The following is a 16,621-nucleotide window of genomic DNA, read 5'->3' on the forward strand; positions in this document are numbered from 1 at the left end:
TCAGCCCAATCCCACACCCACTCAGTGGATGTAGTAGGGACAAAAGATGCACAGGGAAGTCAACGCAATATAGACCACCTAGAGAGGGAGCATTGGGTTTCCATGGCTCAGCGCGGAGGGGGAGGGGAAAGCAGGGCTGCCCAATGGGTCCACGCACACAGCAGATGCACTGGGCCACAAATGGTGGGGGAGAGGATGCAACAGGCAATGCATGTTCCTCTTCCTGGGTGGCTGGAACAGTGGCTGTAGGGCAGCTGCGTGGGCACCCAGAAGGTGAGGATCCCTGCATACTGGCCCTTTAAACCTGTGTTCTGTCCGTTATGCACTGCCCGTGGCTTGTTCACATACCGTACTCCAGGAAGCAGATTTCACCTCCCTGAACCAGTAGGGTAACTGCACCGGCAGGCGCGTTGACCCTAAATGAAGGGCAGGCATCTCTCCCCTCCCCCAGGGGTTCTGCCACAGGAAAGCAGTGAGCCTCCCCGCCGCCTGCTGGTGACGTGGTGACAGCTGTGTTTCTGTATAGCTTCACAGAGAGCCCACCATTGCCCTGGCCCTTTTCTGCCTCCCAGATGACACTGCAAACTCTGATCTAATTTGCTGCCTGCTACCACCCCTAGGTCCATTCTCAGAGCCGAAGTCTTGTCTTCAGAAACTGCGGTGTCCTTTTTGCAGCCTGCGCCCCAGTGAGGAACGATTTCAGTTGCTTCTTTGAGCAACATGTGGCATTTCTTCAGGTCGCTGGTCATCGAACGTTATTTCCGCCTGACAGCTGTCCAGTGGCTTTCACAAGACAAAGCATCCGTCTCAGTCCAGCGCCGTGTGGCCGTGTATCCACATCACAATAGCCAGCCCAGCCCTGAGCCTTATTGTCAGCCTCTCCAGAGAAGCCCACGACTGAATGAGCCACGAAAAACACCATTCACCTCCTCAAGAATGCTGGCAGAGAGGTCTGGGTGGAGGAATCCTGATGCACTCCCCGGAGAAAGCTTACACGGCTGCTGCTACCTTTGGCCAGTTTGGTGGAATAACTAAGGCCTTCAAGGCTGCCAGTCGAGTACTAATGTCACTTTAGCTCCAGTTATTCAGAAATAGCAAACAAAGCACAAGCAGTTTTGGTCACTGGGCTAGATCTTCAGCTTGTGTAAATCGGTGACACAAAAGAACTCCATTAACTTAAACCAGCTGAGGTACCAACCCATGAAAACTGTAGAGAGTCTGTTAACAGTATTGACAGTGTGACCTCTCAGCTTTTATAAATAAATAAAGATATCCTATCTCCTGGAACTGGAAGGGACCTTGAAAGGTCATTGAGTCCAGCCCCCTGCCTTCACTAGCAGGACCAAGTACTGATTTTTCCCCAGATCCCTAAGTGTCCCCCTCAAGGATTGAATGCATAACCCTGGGTTTAGCAGGCCAATGCACAAACTACTGAGCTATCCCTTCCCCCTGATAGTCCCACTTCACCCTCCACCTCCAGCCCCTCTGGATTTCGTCTCTGTGGCTGATTTTAATCACCAAGTTAAATTTTCCACCGGGTCAATCAAACATCAGCCTTCCTATCACAAACTAAAGCTCCGTGCAATCAAAAGCGTCTTTCCCAGGAATGCTTTAAAAAGGTCCCTCTCCCGGAGGTGCGAGATTCAAACATGAAGGGGCACTTGCATATTAGTGCGCTACAATTATTGATCAATAAAATAGGTATTGCAATCGAAGTGCTGTGTGTACAGACAAAGAGAAGGAGAAGAGATATTACGAAATGTTTACATGTCTATTACACAGCTGCTAAACTTCAAACAACGTGTTTGTACTAATCAGTGTGGTGAAATAACAGCTGTCTTCTTAAGCGCACACTAAATGCGTGCTAGAGTGTTATCTGAAAAAGTTATTTCTTCTCTTGGGCTTGACTGCATAACTGACGTTGAAGACGGAGCAAATAAATAATGATGGGTTTTCCCTACAAGTCATTCTTTTGCAGCGATTACACATTAATAACTCAAAGCACACGGTATTTTCAAGAATTTCACGTATTAATCTCCCTTCCCCTCTTCCCCCCTGCATGAGGGCAAACGATAAACATGTTGCTTTTGTAATCCCATTGTGCCACCACTTATCGGCATCCCTGCAGCCAAAAAAAAAATTTTTTTTAAAAATGGATTGCTGGAAATGGGATCTCAACCTTAATGACACCATCAATAATTGCTGTCACTGCCTAATATCCATGTTGCAACCTTACACGGAAGATAAAGAGACAGAGTTCTCCATAATGTGGCTTCCAGACAGTCCCCCAAAGTGATTTCTTAACGTGCTCTTAAAGACTACCTGCATATCCCATTGATGGGGAGTGACTAAAAGCCATCAGAGCAGGCAAGGATCACCGGGCTGTGATTTCCCCCTGACCATCACAGGTAAACAGCGTCAGACGCAGACACCAGAATAGAAAGCTATAAATAAGAGCGCTCCCTGCAGCAGCTTACTCTGTTGGAATATTTCATTGAGCTACTGGGTTAGCCCAGATGGCTGCAGCTTCATGCATCAAATGGATCGAGTTATTCCCCTGACTCATCGATGCAAAACGTCCGGTGTCCGCTTTGGCCTTTCCCACGCCGAGGGTGTATTCTAAAGCACCGCAGAATAGTTACCATACAGCTGAGACGGTCTAAACATTGTTAGCAGAATTTATACCTACAGCGTCTTCTAAAAAGAGTCCATGCTATACATCTCCTTGGTCCTGACCCCATTTGTACCTGTGCCTGGATAATAATTATTATAATTCAGGATTTATAGTCCCCGAAACATAGTTGCATATTGTCCGGCACGCTGGATGTGGCCAGGATCCTGGAAGAACTTGCTCCCGTATTAATGAAGTGAAGTAACCTGTTGGACTCCAAGATCCTGGGAACTTTTGACTGATCCTCTAAAAGCCAACTTAGCACCATCGGTATGTATTTGTACAAGACCAGTGACAGGTTCAGAACTTATAGCCAAGGCCCCTGCCCGTAAGAACTTCCAACCCAGACGAGTTCTGCCCTCATCTGCGCAGTGAGAGCAATGCCAGTATTTTGCCCCTGATTCACAGTGGGTTCACTGAATGCATCCGCTCCTGGCATCTCATCACTAAAATGAACAAAAACTGCTCAAGTAGTGTGTCCTACCATTTGTATTACAGCAAAGCCGACGGCTATGTCTCCGCAGCCCAGAGCAACTAGCCTCCCAGCTCGGTCAACAGACTTGGGCTAGCACTGTAAAAATCACTGTGTAGCCAGGGGTCGGCAACCTTTCAGAAGTGGTGTGCCAAGTCTTCATTTATTCACTCTAATTTAAGGTTTCACATGCCAGTCATACATCTGAATGTTTTTAGAAGGTCTCTTTCTATAAGTCTATAATATAGAACTAAACTATTGTTGTATGTAAAGTAAATAAGGTTTTTAAAATATTTAAGAAGCTTAATTTAAAATTACATTAAAATGCAGAGCCCCCCGGACCGGTGGCCAGGACCCGGGCAGCGTGAGTGCCACTGAAAATCAGCTCGTGTGCCGCCTTCAGTACTGGTGCCATAGGTTGCCTACCCCTGGTGTAGACAGTGCTTTAACGTTATGGCTGGGACTCTGAAACCCATCCCCTGCCCTAGGCTTCAGAGCCTGAGCTCCAGCCCGAGGTACAGCTCCTAAGTGCTGTCTACAGAGTTATTTTCTGAGATCTAGCGTCTGTCGACCTGGGCTGCAAGGCTCACTGCTGCAGGCTCTGTAGAATATACCTCCTCGGGCCTAGTCGAGATCGGAGCCCCGCTGCACTGGGTGCTGGAAGAACACAGAATAAGAGACCATCTCTGCCTTGAGGAAGCGAGGCGAAGGTGGAGGAAAGGAAGTGTTATTAGCCCCATTTATTACAGGTAAGAAGTTGAGGCACAGAAAGGCTAAGGCCCAGATTTTGAAATGTATTTAGACATTGCTGTGTTCAGCATCTCAAGGCCTATCTGATCTAGGAGCCTTAGTTTAATTTCCAAAAGGGATTAATCCTAAATCCCACTGACTGTCAATAGGAGATAGGCGCCTAAGTACCTAAATCCCTTTGGAAAAGGAGACTTCGGCTCCTAAATCAGGTGTTGCTGCACTCAGCCTTGAAACAACACTTCTGAATCAGGCACTGCAACACTGAGCGCAGCAACACCTTAAATACCTTTAACAACCTGGGCCTAGATGACTTGCCCCAGGTCACACTGGGAGCCTATGGCAGACCTGGGAAATGAACCCAGAGCTCCTGAGTGCCAGGCCAGTGCCTCACCCCTAAGACTACCCTGTAAGACAATGTTGAGGAGCAGTTGTATTGATTCCAAACTGCTGTCCCGTCTGCCGATGGACATAACCGCAAATGGGCTTTTGTTTGCAAGGAGGTTTAGAAAGCAGCTGCTCTTCCTACCCCCCCCCCGTATCATCCTGAGAGCAAGCCGCTTTGCGCACCAACCACAGAACCCATCAGTCACTATCCTCCTATTTAATGAGTATCGGCCCTGCCATCAGAGAGCAGAAACAATAGTGACTGCTAACATGTCTACGGCTCTCGGGTGACAGCTCCATTGCCTTGAGTTGTATTGAAGGCAACCAAGCAGCCTAGGGTAACTGACCACCCAATACTTCACTCAGATAAAGTAAAGGGTGTAAACTGTTCTCCTTTAATTTCGCATGTTCATGTTTCCAGAAAACAAATGTCTGAAAGGGAGGAAGTTCCCTGTTAAATTTCCTATACCAGCCTCTCACTTACCAAGCCCCTTTCCTGAAAGGAGCTGAAAGCACCTTACAGACATTAATTCACTAAGACTCCCAATCTGCCTGGGAGAGAGGCAAATATTATTACAGCTGGGAACAGAAGCCAGAAATCCTGACTCCCTGTGCCCTGCTCTAACCATTAGACCGCACCATCTCCTTCCACACACACTCTTGATTTTGCACCAGCACTGGATAAACTCTTGGGTGGGATATCATGGAATGAGAGCCCTTTTCTCAGCGCTGCAGATTGAGGCCTGGCCTACCCTGAAAAATTAGATCGGCCTAGCTACATCGCTCAGGTCTGTGAAAAATTTGCACCCTGAATGCTGCAGTTAGGTAAACCTAACCCCCAGTGTAAGTACGGTTAGGTCAATGCAAGAATTCCTCCATTAACCTAGCTACCACCTCTCAGAGAGATGGCTTAACGACATCAACAGAAAACCCATTTCTGTCATTGTAGGAAGCATCTATATACTATGACGCTACAGCAGCTGTGTCACTGTGTCATCTGTAATGTAGACGTGCCCTCAAGAGTCACTCCCTTGGGGAATTGAGGTCTGAGGGTCCTGATGTGTCACCATGCACAGTTGTCACCGGTATCGCCCCATTCATCCAGATCACACTCAGACACATTGCACCCTCAATGCACTGTCCTCTCCTGAGTCGCATGAGCAAGACCCATCTTCCCACATACACAGGAAAAAGGGGAGGGAAAAAACGCAGTCCAGATAAGCATGGCACACTTGCAAGGATTCCTTTGCTCATGTATACACAAGGTAAAGCTTCCCACACAGTGTTAACCCCACCACGGCTGCGAATTTCTAATGCAAATCAGCCATCGAGCAATATTTGTATTACAATTACAACTTGGAAGAACTTGTTTCATATCAGAAGACTTAGTGAAGCAGATGAATAGCTTCAACATGATATCCATGGGATAGAAATTCAATTAAAAACTGCAAGTGGCACAGGAGTGGTAGTTATTGTTCAACAGATACCACGGGGCCTTTGCTGCAATACCGCCATTAGCGGTGCTGGTTGAAAAATTCTGTTTTCCTTTATGGCAATCTGTTAGCTTGTATAAAAGTTCAATTAATAAAAACACAGAGCTGTTCTCGCACTCAGGGAACATAATGAAGCCAAGGGCTAGTTGCATATTTTATAATTATGGATTGAGTGCGTGGTGCAGCGGAAATTAGAGAGATGCCACAATCATCATAAAAATGAAAGATCGCTCTTCGGTAAACGCTGAGGGCGCAACTACTGCATCCAAAACGCAGTGCCTGGACCACGCCTAGCCCTCATCACTGCTCTATGGGACGTTTAAAACTATTCCGAATGCCTTGAGCTAAATCCACCCTGGGGTAAGCCTTTGCTAGAGATGCACCGGCATGGAAAGGACACCAGGGGAAGAGGTTGCAGCAGCACGAAGCAGTCGTGACCTCTCTCTACGGCCATGGAGGTTGGTGCTGACCCAAAAGTGGGTAGTGCTGATGCGGGGGTGAAGGGGCCTGTCAGGGAGTGTGGCTGGGAGTGGAATAGGTTGATTTCATCACACCCGCCCTCAGCAGCTTCTGGAACTTTCGCTGGTGGAATCTCCCCAGAAGAAGCCCCAAGGGAGCATAGGCTTTTTGCACTGCCTGAACGTCCACCACCACCTACAGCACACAGGGCCAGAACCGGTTCATCTGGCCCTGTGTTTAGGTCTAATGGTGCATCAGGGATGCAGCAAAGCAGGATGAAATTTGCATATAGCTTGGGCCTCCGCTCAATGCCCTCCACCTCCCCAAGCACACACCACAGTTGCTAACACCAGTGGGAGCCAGTCAATCAGAGAGGTCCAGCTGCAGGTGGACAAAAGACTTGATGGAAAAGCAAAAATAAATAACCCTGCCAGCACATGGAGGCATATGCCAGCCTTCACCTCTGGCCTTCTCCCCATGGCACTGTTATTAACTGCTCCCTGGCCTTAGAGGGTATTTGCCAAATCAATCACCTGTGGGGGTCAGGAAGGCAATTGAATAAGGCACAGAAGCAAAAAGATGTCTGCCTTGGAAGAACCGGTGCTTCCCAGCCCCACATGTAGCCCTGGGTTCCACAGTTCTTTTCGGGATTTCTGGAGATCCCCAGGGATTTGGGATTGCTCCTGCTGCTGGGACTCAATTCACTGCTAGTAAGAGGAAGTTGAAATGGGGGTCAGTAGTGGGACAGGGCTTATTTGACTGCTCCTGGAGGTTGACAGTTCACATCCAGTCCAGAATAGTAGTGAACCAAAGCTTGTTCCCAGCAAATGACTTTTGGTGGACAGTGGGAAACGAGCGGCTGGAACTTTGTCAAGTGGGACCTGGGCTTCGACAGAGTACTTGTAGCCGTGTTGGTCCCAGGATATTAGACCCGAAGAAGAGCTCTGTGTGGCTCAAAAGCTCATCTCTCTCCCCAACAGAAGTTGGTCCAAAAAAATAAAGCCAAGCTTTTGAGCCAGACAGAGCTCTTCTTCAGGTCTAATATCCTGGGACCAACACAACTACAACTACTCTGTCTGCTCGGACCTGAGTGTTCTCCCATTGCATAGGCAGCCATCACAACCACTGCAGCTCTGAGCCACGAGAAGCGTTGTCAATACTGTGGCACAGATGCCGAGAAAGCAGAACATCGTGATCCCCGCCGGCTACAGGAGAGAGTCTCTGGGATCTAGTTGCCTTTTTAATTTCTAGTAGGCAGCAGGGGAACAGAGGAAATGTCAGAGCCTCTGGAGTAAACTTCAAACCGCAGGAAGTTGCGACGTTTCCTCAGTCTTTATCAGCACCATTTCTGAAGTTTTTCAGAAGGACGATTTGGGTTTTTGTTTGTTTTACCTTAAGTTTAAATGAGTGAAATCGCCCATTTGGCAGTCTTATCACCAGAATCCATCAGATCCTTCTGCTTCAAGGACTGCCTGCAATTCCACCCCAGACAGAACCACGGTCTAAAGCACAACATTAGCCCAGAGGGGTTTTGCTGTGCCTGTGGTGGGGACCCTAGATAAGAGATATGGACCCACCAGGTTGCTTTTTATACCGAGGACCACAAGCAAGTCATGGACTCTTTAGGGCTGAGTTTTTCTGAAAGAGGATTGATTGTTTTCAAATTTTTCAGGAAAGTTTGGATACCAGTTTGAGGAACGCCTTAACGTACCCACATCTATATAAATTAGCCCGTTACCTGAGCACCTCACACTCCTTTAATGTGTTTAGTTGCACATTATGCTGTGAAACAAGGAAGAGCAGTTAGCCATGAAACTGAGGCACATAGATGCTAAGGATTTGCCCAGAGAGTCTGAGCAAGGAATTGAACTAGGGTCTTCAATATGCCAGGCTCGTACCCTATCCACCAGACCAGCCATACCTTGCTGTTATAAAACAGGATGAACAAGCTGCCCCCCAGCTGCCCCAACCCACACCACAAGACCCCTCCTCAGTGGATGTCAGACCCATTCACTCCTCACCCTCCGTGCCGAGACTACCAGCAAGGGAAAACTGGCATTTAGGGCCAATTGCACTAGAGGTTTTTTGGGACAGGGACATCTTGGGAGTGGCAACTTGACAGAGATCCACCAACCCATCTCACATGTTGGGACAACACCTCGTCAGAGAGGCGAGGCTTGGCGCTTGGCTGGCTTCTCAGCGGGGCCCCATGTCAACTGTCACCATTTTGTAATGATCTGTATTTGTTCCTCTGTGTAGGGGTAGTGCAGACTGCAGGGAGTCCTGCACTGTTCAGTGCTGAGAATCTGTGCTCCATGAGGGGCCCGTCTACCCCAAGGACTTAATGGTTAATATCTGTGCAGGGACAGGGGTGCGGCTAATGCAGGAATTACTACAGCTTTCCAAGGCTGGAGGGGAGGATTCCTCCACCACCATCACCCCAAGCTTCCCGTGCAGAGGCCGTTCACATTTACTCAGGCCACACACATTTAACTCAACTGAGATTGAAGTGAACTGGTGACCAGTGCCCAGCTCACTACTCTGGGCCCCCCACCCCACCCCCACCCCCCGACTCAATATAGCATAGGCAGCAGCAGTGGAAAAACTTTCCCGCCCCATCCCACCATCATGTCTTGGCCTTGTTCTGAATGGGGCCATTTCCATTTCAGTCTCCAGGAGCTGAGGGGAGGGATAACTCAATGGTTTGAGCATTGGCCTCCTAAACCCAGGGCTGGGAATTCAATCCTTGAGGGGGCAATTTAGGGATGGGGGGGTGAGGACAGTACATGGTCCTGTTGTGAAGGCAGGGGACTGGACACAATGACCTTTCAAGGTCCCTTCCAGCTCTATGAGATTGGTATATCTCAATATTATTAAGTTTGGCATCTCTGCAGAAGCTACTAGTACATCGAGGGTTTCATGAGATAGATCTCCCCAGGTCAAAGATAACATGACCTGCTTTTGAGCTCTACCCTGCCAATGGCAGCAAAATCACGCATTTTTATTCAAATCCTTCCAATGTTGCATTGTTCTATGGTTATCTAGTAAGCCAACAGTCTTTCCCCTATGTTCCTGGCTTCATGACCATCCTCTTCCATCATGTCCAGCAAAGTTCAGGGGCAGATATGCATCTTCGTTTCCTCTGCAGCTCAGAAAGCATTTATTGTTAACCTCCCTCTTTTCTTCACATAGTTGCTGGTGAGGGTGGGGCTGGGGGTGTGAGAGAGAGTTCAATTATGAAATTTCTGTCTGCAAATGGAATATAATCCCTGGCAGCCATAACTTTTCATAGAAACATAGAACTGGAAGGGACCTTGAGAGGTCATCTAGTCCAGTCCCCTGCACTCATGGCAGGACTAAGTATTATCTAGACCATTTCTGACAGGTGTTTGTCCAACCTGCTCTTAAAAATCTCCAATGATGGAGATTCCACAACCTCCCTAGGCAATTTATTCCAGTGCTTAACCATCCTGACAGTTAGGAAGTTTTTCCTAATATCCAACCTAAATCTCCCTTGCTACAATTTAAGCCCATTGCTTCTTGTCCTACCCTCAGAGAACAATTCTTTTCCCTCCTCCTTGTAACAACCTTTTACATACTTGAAAACTATTATGTCCCCTCTCAGTCTTCGCTTCTCCAGACTAAACAAACCCAATTTTTTCAATCTTCCCTCATAGGTCATGTTTTCTAGAGCTTTAATTATTTTTGTTGCTCTTCTCTTTTCTGAAATGTGGCACCCAGAACTGGATGCAATACTCCAGTTGAGGTCTAATCAGCACGGAGTAGAGCGAAAGAATTACTTCTCGTGTCTTGCTCACAATACTCCGGCTAATACATCCCAGAACGATGTTTGCTTTTTTGCAGTAGCACTGGCAGCAGCTGTGTAAACACCAGGGAGGAAGAAGAGCGGTTTAAGCCAAAGGACAATGTAGGTACTAGAACAAATGGGGATAAACTGGTCATGAGCAAGGAGGTCCCTTCCAGTCCTCTGCTTTTAACTATCACACACTGACCAGTGGGGCACCTGAATACAGGCAGCAGAAAATAATCAGAGCTGATGTGAGAGGAAGAGTTGCTGATCTCTAGGAGCCAGCTGCGCTGGCAGATTATAATTATTTTTTCTTCTTTGTTTTTTTTCCCACATTCAGCCTAGAAACTTGTCCAGATTGTGCCCAGGGTCATGAAGTAGACAAGGAAGTGATAGGCCTTCTTCTCACAGGAGAGCTGGAAATGAGTTCCCCCAGCACCCGGATCGCTGGAGTTTAGTGCGGCTACTGCTGCTAGACTGCCCAGAGGGAGTAGAGAGGGGACACCCACTTGCCCTTCCAAGCAGACCCACAGAGCTGACCCCACACCAAAGTGTGAGGGGGAAGTCTATTGTTACAGGAGTGCTCTACAAAACAGATGTCTGTATCTAGTTAGCTAATAAACAGCGGGCCAGAAAACGGTGCTCAAGAACATGTAGCACAGCGCATAGGCAATGGAGGACCTATAAAGGTCATGGTGGTTGTGCCCTGCAAATGGCTCCGTTCATGCACACAGAGCCCAACCCCACAATGTTGTAGCAACTAAATGAACTCCCCTCCTCCTGCTTAGGTAGGTATTGTCCCTGGCTGGTGCTCTCGCCAGGGCCCAGCAGCAATTTCACCCTCAGCCTCTCCACTTCAGTCTCCCCATATAACAAGAGGAGAGGACCTTCTAGTAATTAACCTTTGCAGAAATTGCTATACAGAATGATTCATATTTAATAAGATTCCCTTCTGGAGCAAAAGATAGGACAGAAAAGGGGGGGGGAAAAGCACAAGAGAGAGATGTGCAACTCAAGCGATTTCCCAAGACCGGGTCTCTACACAGAGCTTTGGTTGACATTCTCCCAGCTTCCAACGCTAGCAAGAGTCAGAGCGCAAGCCGAGATCAGCTGCCGACATTTTCACTCCCGCGTTGGCTAGACATGCTCAAGAGCAATGTGAATAAAGAATGATATCGTAACTGCTGTTGTCATCCTCTCCACTCACCAGCCATCCACACCCCTGAAGCCCTCCACGCAGGCTTGACAGCATCCTAACGGGGGAAAAAACAAAAAACCTTGAGCTCGGTTTCAATCGCCGGCCCATCTCTCCTTCAATCCCCAAACATTGATAGAAAGGATTAAAGAAAGGGTTGCTAAAATAAAATGAATCTAGGATTCAAAACCAATTACCGAAGCATAATCTTGCTCAGATGGGCATGCTAAGAATAATTACTATCCACAAGATGAATGCCTATTCTAGACACATTACAGAAGACTGCATAATTAAATATAGCAACTGATCCTCATTTATCTCCCAAGCAATTCACATTTAAAGGTTCACCTGCATGGGTTGGCAAGACACAGCATTTGTGCAAAGGCAAATGGGAATTTGGAGGCAGTGCAAAGTTTGTGCAATAGCAAAAAAAAAAAAGGGGGGGGGGGGACGCTGTTTTGAGCATTGTGTGTCCTTTAAAATAGTAATGTTCTTGAGAGAGGCAGAACGTGGCTTCAATGACAGCTTACATTTTGTCCAAATAAGGATTATTTCAAGGAAGAAAAACTGATGCTGAAGCAAAAGGGGATGCGTGCCAGATCTGTCCGTGGAAATCTGCCATCCGCAGCGTCCAAAGTCAGGATGAAAACAGCTGTTGGGGAAAAAATTGGACCGGCGATTGCCACACGTCAGCGCCCCTTATTCCCTCTTAACAGCGTCGCCATATGGGCTTGGCTGATCGTTGGCTGATAGAGCATAGATCTGAGGAGTGGTAGATACAGCAAGGACAATGAGACGCCTTTGTTTCTGTGCACCTCCCTGCTAAACTCCTAAGAGCACGGCCTGTTTGCAGATATGGCAGCTATTTAGTTGTCAGCGGCAGTGCACACTGCCCTTTCTCATGGAGGCATTACTTTTGTTCTTTCTTCTTGTACTCTTCCTTAATCTAAATGTCCCACTGAAAATATCCGGGTGGCTTTTGTGTCTGGAAAAGCATGACATGCAAACCCAGGCCCCACATACCTACAGATTGGAGAGGCCGCCTGGATTTCAAGAAAACAAAAGACTACTCTGGCTTCTACATGCTACTCTGACAACACAAAGCATCCACAGAGCCAATTTAACCAGATCCCTGGAGAATCCCCACATAGAAATCCCCTCTGTGGTAGCAGGTATGTAGCAGGTCCTATGTCTCCCCGTCCCCCTCTCCCCAGCTGGTAACGGAGGAGCTGGCATGTCCAGCTGTGTATTGGCTGCTGGCACGGTCCCATTGGTGCTATGGTAGCCAGCACATCATAGACCTCTAAGGGGCACCAGCCAGGCAGCCCCACGATGGAGGAAGAGTAAAGCCAATCTTTGTGCCTTCCACGCCTCACAGAAGTCACTAAAACACAGGATTGGGGACTTCAACGGCAGAGTCCAGGGAAGGGTCTTGCAGCCTGCATCATGCAGGGGGTCAGACCAGATGATCATAATGGTCCCTTCTGACCTTAAAGTCTATGAGTCTATGAGTCTAAGAGCTGGAGCTGAAGATTTGGACCATACATTTTATCTGAGCCAGTGCTACTCAGTAGCTCCATTTTGGGTGGGGCGTTATACGCCAAATAAGGGACATCTCTTAAAATACAGGATAGGTGGTCACTCCGCCACAGGTCAAAGCATTTGCAACATGGCACGTCTATATGCCTAGCAAATACTGAGGGAGTTTTAGCAAGAGCAATTCTTGCCCTAATCCTTGAAGTCAATCAAGTTTTACAGAAGGGCGATCCCTCATCTGAGGTCTGGAGCCAAATGAATAGTGAAGGAAATGATTTGCGAACATGCTTGTGAAATTCCTTGTTTCTGTTTTCTCTGGTGAGGCCCGTTCTAGTTGCCTTTCCGCAGATATTTGTAAGACATTAGCGTGAACGTCTGCTTAGGAGCCTATATTTATGAGAACACAGATGTCTTGGTTTGCAAATGAGAATATTAGTGTGACAAGGACTCACCTGGCCTCCTGTTATGTACACACAACTACAGGTGTGAATATGACAAGGGGAAATTGACTGCAAAATCTGCTAGATAGCCAATAACGCTGGTTTATATCTGTCTGTCTCTCAGTCAAGAAGGAACCCAGTTATTGTTTAATTTGGAGTCTGTGTGTAGCTAAGTATAAAGCTCTTTCTTGTGCTAAAGAGGAAAGAAAAAGATTTAAAGGTTGAGATTTTCAAAGCCACCTAAGTAATTTGGATGCCCAATTAAATTTAATGGGAAGCAGGTCTCCAGCCTCCCTTCAGCTTTGAAAAAATGCAATCAAACTGTCCTCAGATTTCCTAGGCTTGTTTATCTCCTGAAATATCTCTCTTCTTAAAATGCACGTCCCCCACTCCAGGAGCGATTCAATGCCCCAACAGCACCTTTAAGCACGCCTCTTGAGCACTGAGGTTGTCCAAAAGCGCACCATGTGACTAAAGTGACCGATCGTGCAGCTTGAGGGCAAACCTCTGACTATCAATCACATTCAAAGGAGCACTCGCCATTGACAGTGCTGAAAAATCCCCAGGCTCTTTTGTGAAAACTCTTTGTTGTGCAATTGTATATTAAAAACAAAACAAGTAGAAATCATGATCGGTTTGCGGACAATTCACAAATAGAATGAAGGCCTAGCCCAATTAATGAATTATTTGCAACAAAGACTTTGACCAGCTCAATGTTTAAAGACTCTATCCAGAAAAAAACACGAGCATGGAGAAGTCTTGCTAATAACAGAGCTTTGATGCTTGAAGTAATAATATAGTACTTTGGCACTTACAGAATACTTTGCGTACAATGATCAAACAGAGCTTTGCAAAGGCAAGTGAACATTATGATTGCTATGTTACCAATGAGAAAACCAAAGTATAGAAATCCTGGCTTGTATTTCTGGTTGTGCTGGTGACCTGCAAAGGCAAACAGCATATTTCTACTATAATGTGTGGACACTTAGGCTCAAATTTTAAAATGTCTACTCATTTTAGGTGCTTCAGACTTGATTGTCCAACTTTATAGATAGATGGAGACACCAAAATTTAAGGCAACCCAGAATTAGTGGAAAATTTTCAGAATCTGGGTCTTAACTTCTTTGGGTCTCAGTTTCCCAACCATATATAGAATAGAGGAAGAAACACGTATCTACCTCATGGGGTTAATTCAAAAGTGTGCATACAGGGCATCTGAGATCCATGGATGAATTGCCCTACGGAGATGCAGACTATTTTCATGATGGGCTTGCTCTTACAATCAATGGCAGACTCCACGCCATTGGATCTTCAAACAGAAGCAGGATCTGGACTATTATAATATCACACAGAAATCAGTGACTGAGAAAAAGCACAGATCAGTGAGAACGTAGTCTACAGTTTCATAGATTTAAAAGGCCAGAAGGGACCACTGTGATAATCTGATCTGATCCCCTGTATAGCACAGGCCAGAGAATGTCCCCAAAATAATTCCTAGAGCAGATCTTTTAGAAAACTTCCCATCTTGATTTAAAAATAGTCAGTGATGGAGAATCCACCATGACCCTTGGTAAGTTGTTCCAATGGTTACTTACTCTCACTGTAAAAATGTATGCCTTATTTCCAGTCTGAATTTGTCTAGCTTCATCTTCCAGCCAGTGGATTGTGTTATACCTTTCTCTGATAGATGGAAGAGCCCATTATTAAGTATTTGTTCCCCATGTAGGTACCGATAGACTAATCAAGTCACCCCTTAACCTTTTCTTTGTTAAGCTAAAATCGATTGAGTTCCTTGAATCTATCACCAATAGGCATGTCTTTTAATTAGTCATTCTCATGGCTCTTCTCTGAACCTTCTCCAATTTAGCAACTTCTTTCTTGAGTTGTAGGCATGAGAACTGGACACAGGATTCCAGCAGTGGTGATGGCAGTGCCAAATACAGAAGTAAAATAATCTCTCTACTCCTACTTGAGATTCCCCTGTTTATGCTTCCCAGGATTGCATTAGCTGCAACGTCACACTGGGAGCGCATGTTCAGCTGATTACCCACCATGACCCCCAAATCTTATTCAGAGTCACTATTTCCCAGTATAGAGTCCCCCTCCATCCTATAAGTATGGCCTACATTCATTGTTCCTGAATGTTTCAATAGACTGGTGGTAATATTTGACAGGACACCTGTATCCTAACCAAAAAAAAATGAAATCAAAAGGGAGAAAAACATGCTGGCAACTCAAATCTCCATTTAACCTTCTTTAAATACATTGTCAGAAACGATACAAGAACTGCTAATAGAATTACTTCTTTTCATGATGGATACAACCTCTCTGTGATGTAAGGTAGCAGAGGTCACCTACTTCCACAAGAGGCCCCCTCAAGATCTAGGTTATCATTTTTTTAGCACAAAGTAAATTGAAAACATTTAAGCCACAATTTGTACCTTGGAAGTCTCTGCCACTCTACCCTTCGCTTAACAGGCAAGTTCTTAAGCAAGTAAATCTTAAAAGCAAATTGTATTTATATTTTATAGAGGGCCTCTTTAGTAGGCACTAGTGAAATCACATCTAGAAGACTGACTCTGATTCTGATCTTAGTTACATCAGGTTAGCAATCTGAAGTGACTTCAGTAGAGTTATTCCCAATTTACAGAGGGCCACCGTGTTTAGTTCTCGGTACCTCTGTACCAGGAAGGTGTCAACAAGTTAGAGGGAAATTAAAGAACAGCAACAAAAATGATTATGCATTGGGAAGGAAGGGGGAATTTGTGTGGAAAAAGTAAAAGAACTGAGTGCATATTTGGCAAAAACAATGAGTAAAGAGATGGAATAATAGCCTACAGGTATATGAAAGGTCTAAGGGTGTGATTCACTCCTACTGAGATCAGAAAGGCTCCGATTGGCCTCCAAAGGAGATAAATCCAGATGCTGGAAAGTTTGATTGAACACTGTGTTCACTTTAATACCTTGGAGTATTATTAGTAGAGCTGGTCAGAAAATGTCTGTCAAAATATTTTTTCCAATGGAAAATGTAGTTCCTACTAAATCAAATTTTCAACAAGAAAATTTAGATTTTAATGAATTATTATTTTTTTATTTTCCATTGGGAAAATATATAAGAACATAAGAATGGCCCTACTGGGTCAGACCAAGGGTCCATCTAGCCCAGTATCCTATCTTCTGACAGTGGCCAATGCCAGGTGCCCCAGAGGGAATGAACAGAACAGGTAAACATCAAGTGAGCCATCCCCTGTTGCTCATTCCCAGCTTCTGGCAAACAGAGGCTAGGGACACCACTCCTGCCCATCGTGGCTAATAGCCACTGATGGACCTATCCTCTATGAATTTATCTAGTTCTTTTTTGATCCCTGTTATTGTCTTGGCCTTCACAACATCCTCTGGCAAGGAGTTCCACA

At 46.1% G+C, this 16,621-nt stretch overlaps 1 protein-coding gene across 1 annotated transcript in view; it reads right to left on the bottom strand.

The window, feature by feature from the left end:
* The window catches only part of SORCS3 (sortilin related VPS10 domain containing receptor 3), a 471,405-nt gene that overhangs the window by 264,829 nt on the left and 189,955 nt on the right, over positions 1-16,621 (bottom strand). The gene's annotated exons all lie outside the window — the stretch shown is intronic.

Source organism: Malaclemys terrapin, chromosome 7 (assembly GCF_027887155.1).
Source record: "Malaclemys terrapin pileata isolate rMalTer1 chromosome 7, rMalTer1.hap1, whole genome shotgun sequence".
In the NCBI taxonomy this organism is placed as follows: domain Eukaryota; kingdom Metazoa; phylum Chordata; order Testudines; family Emydidae; genus Malaclemys; species Malaclemys terrapin.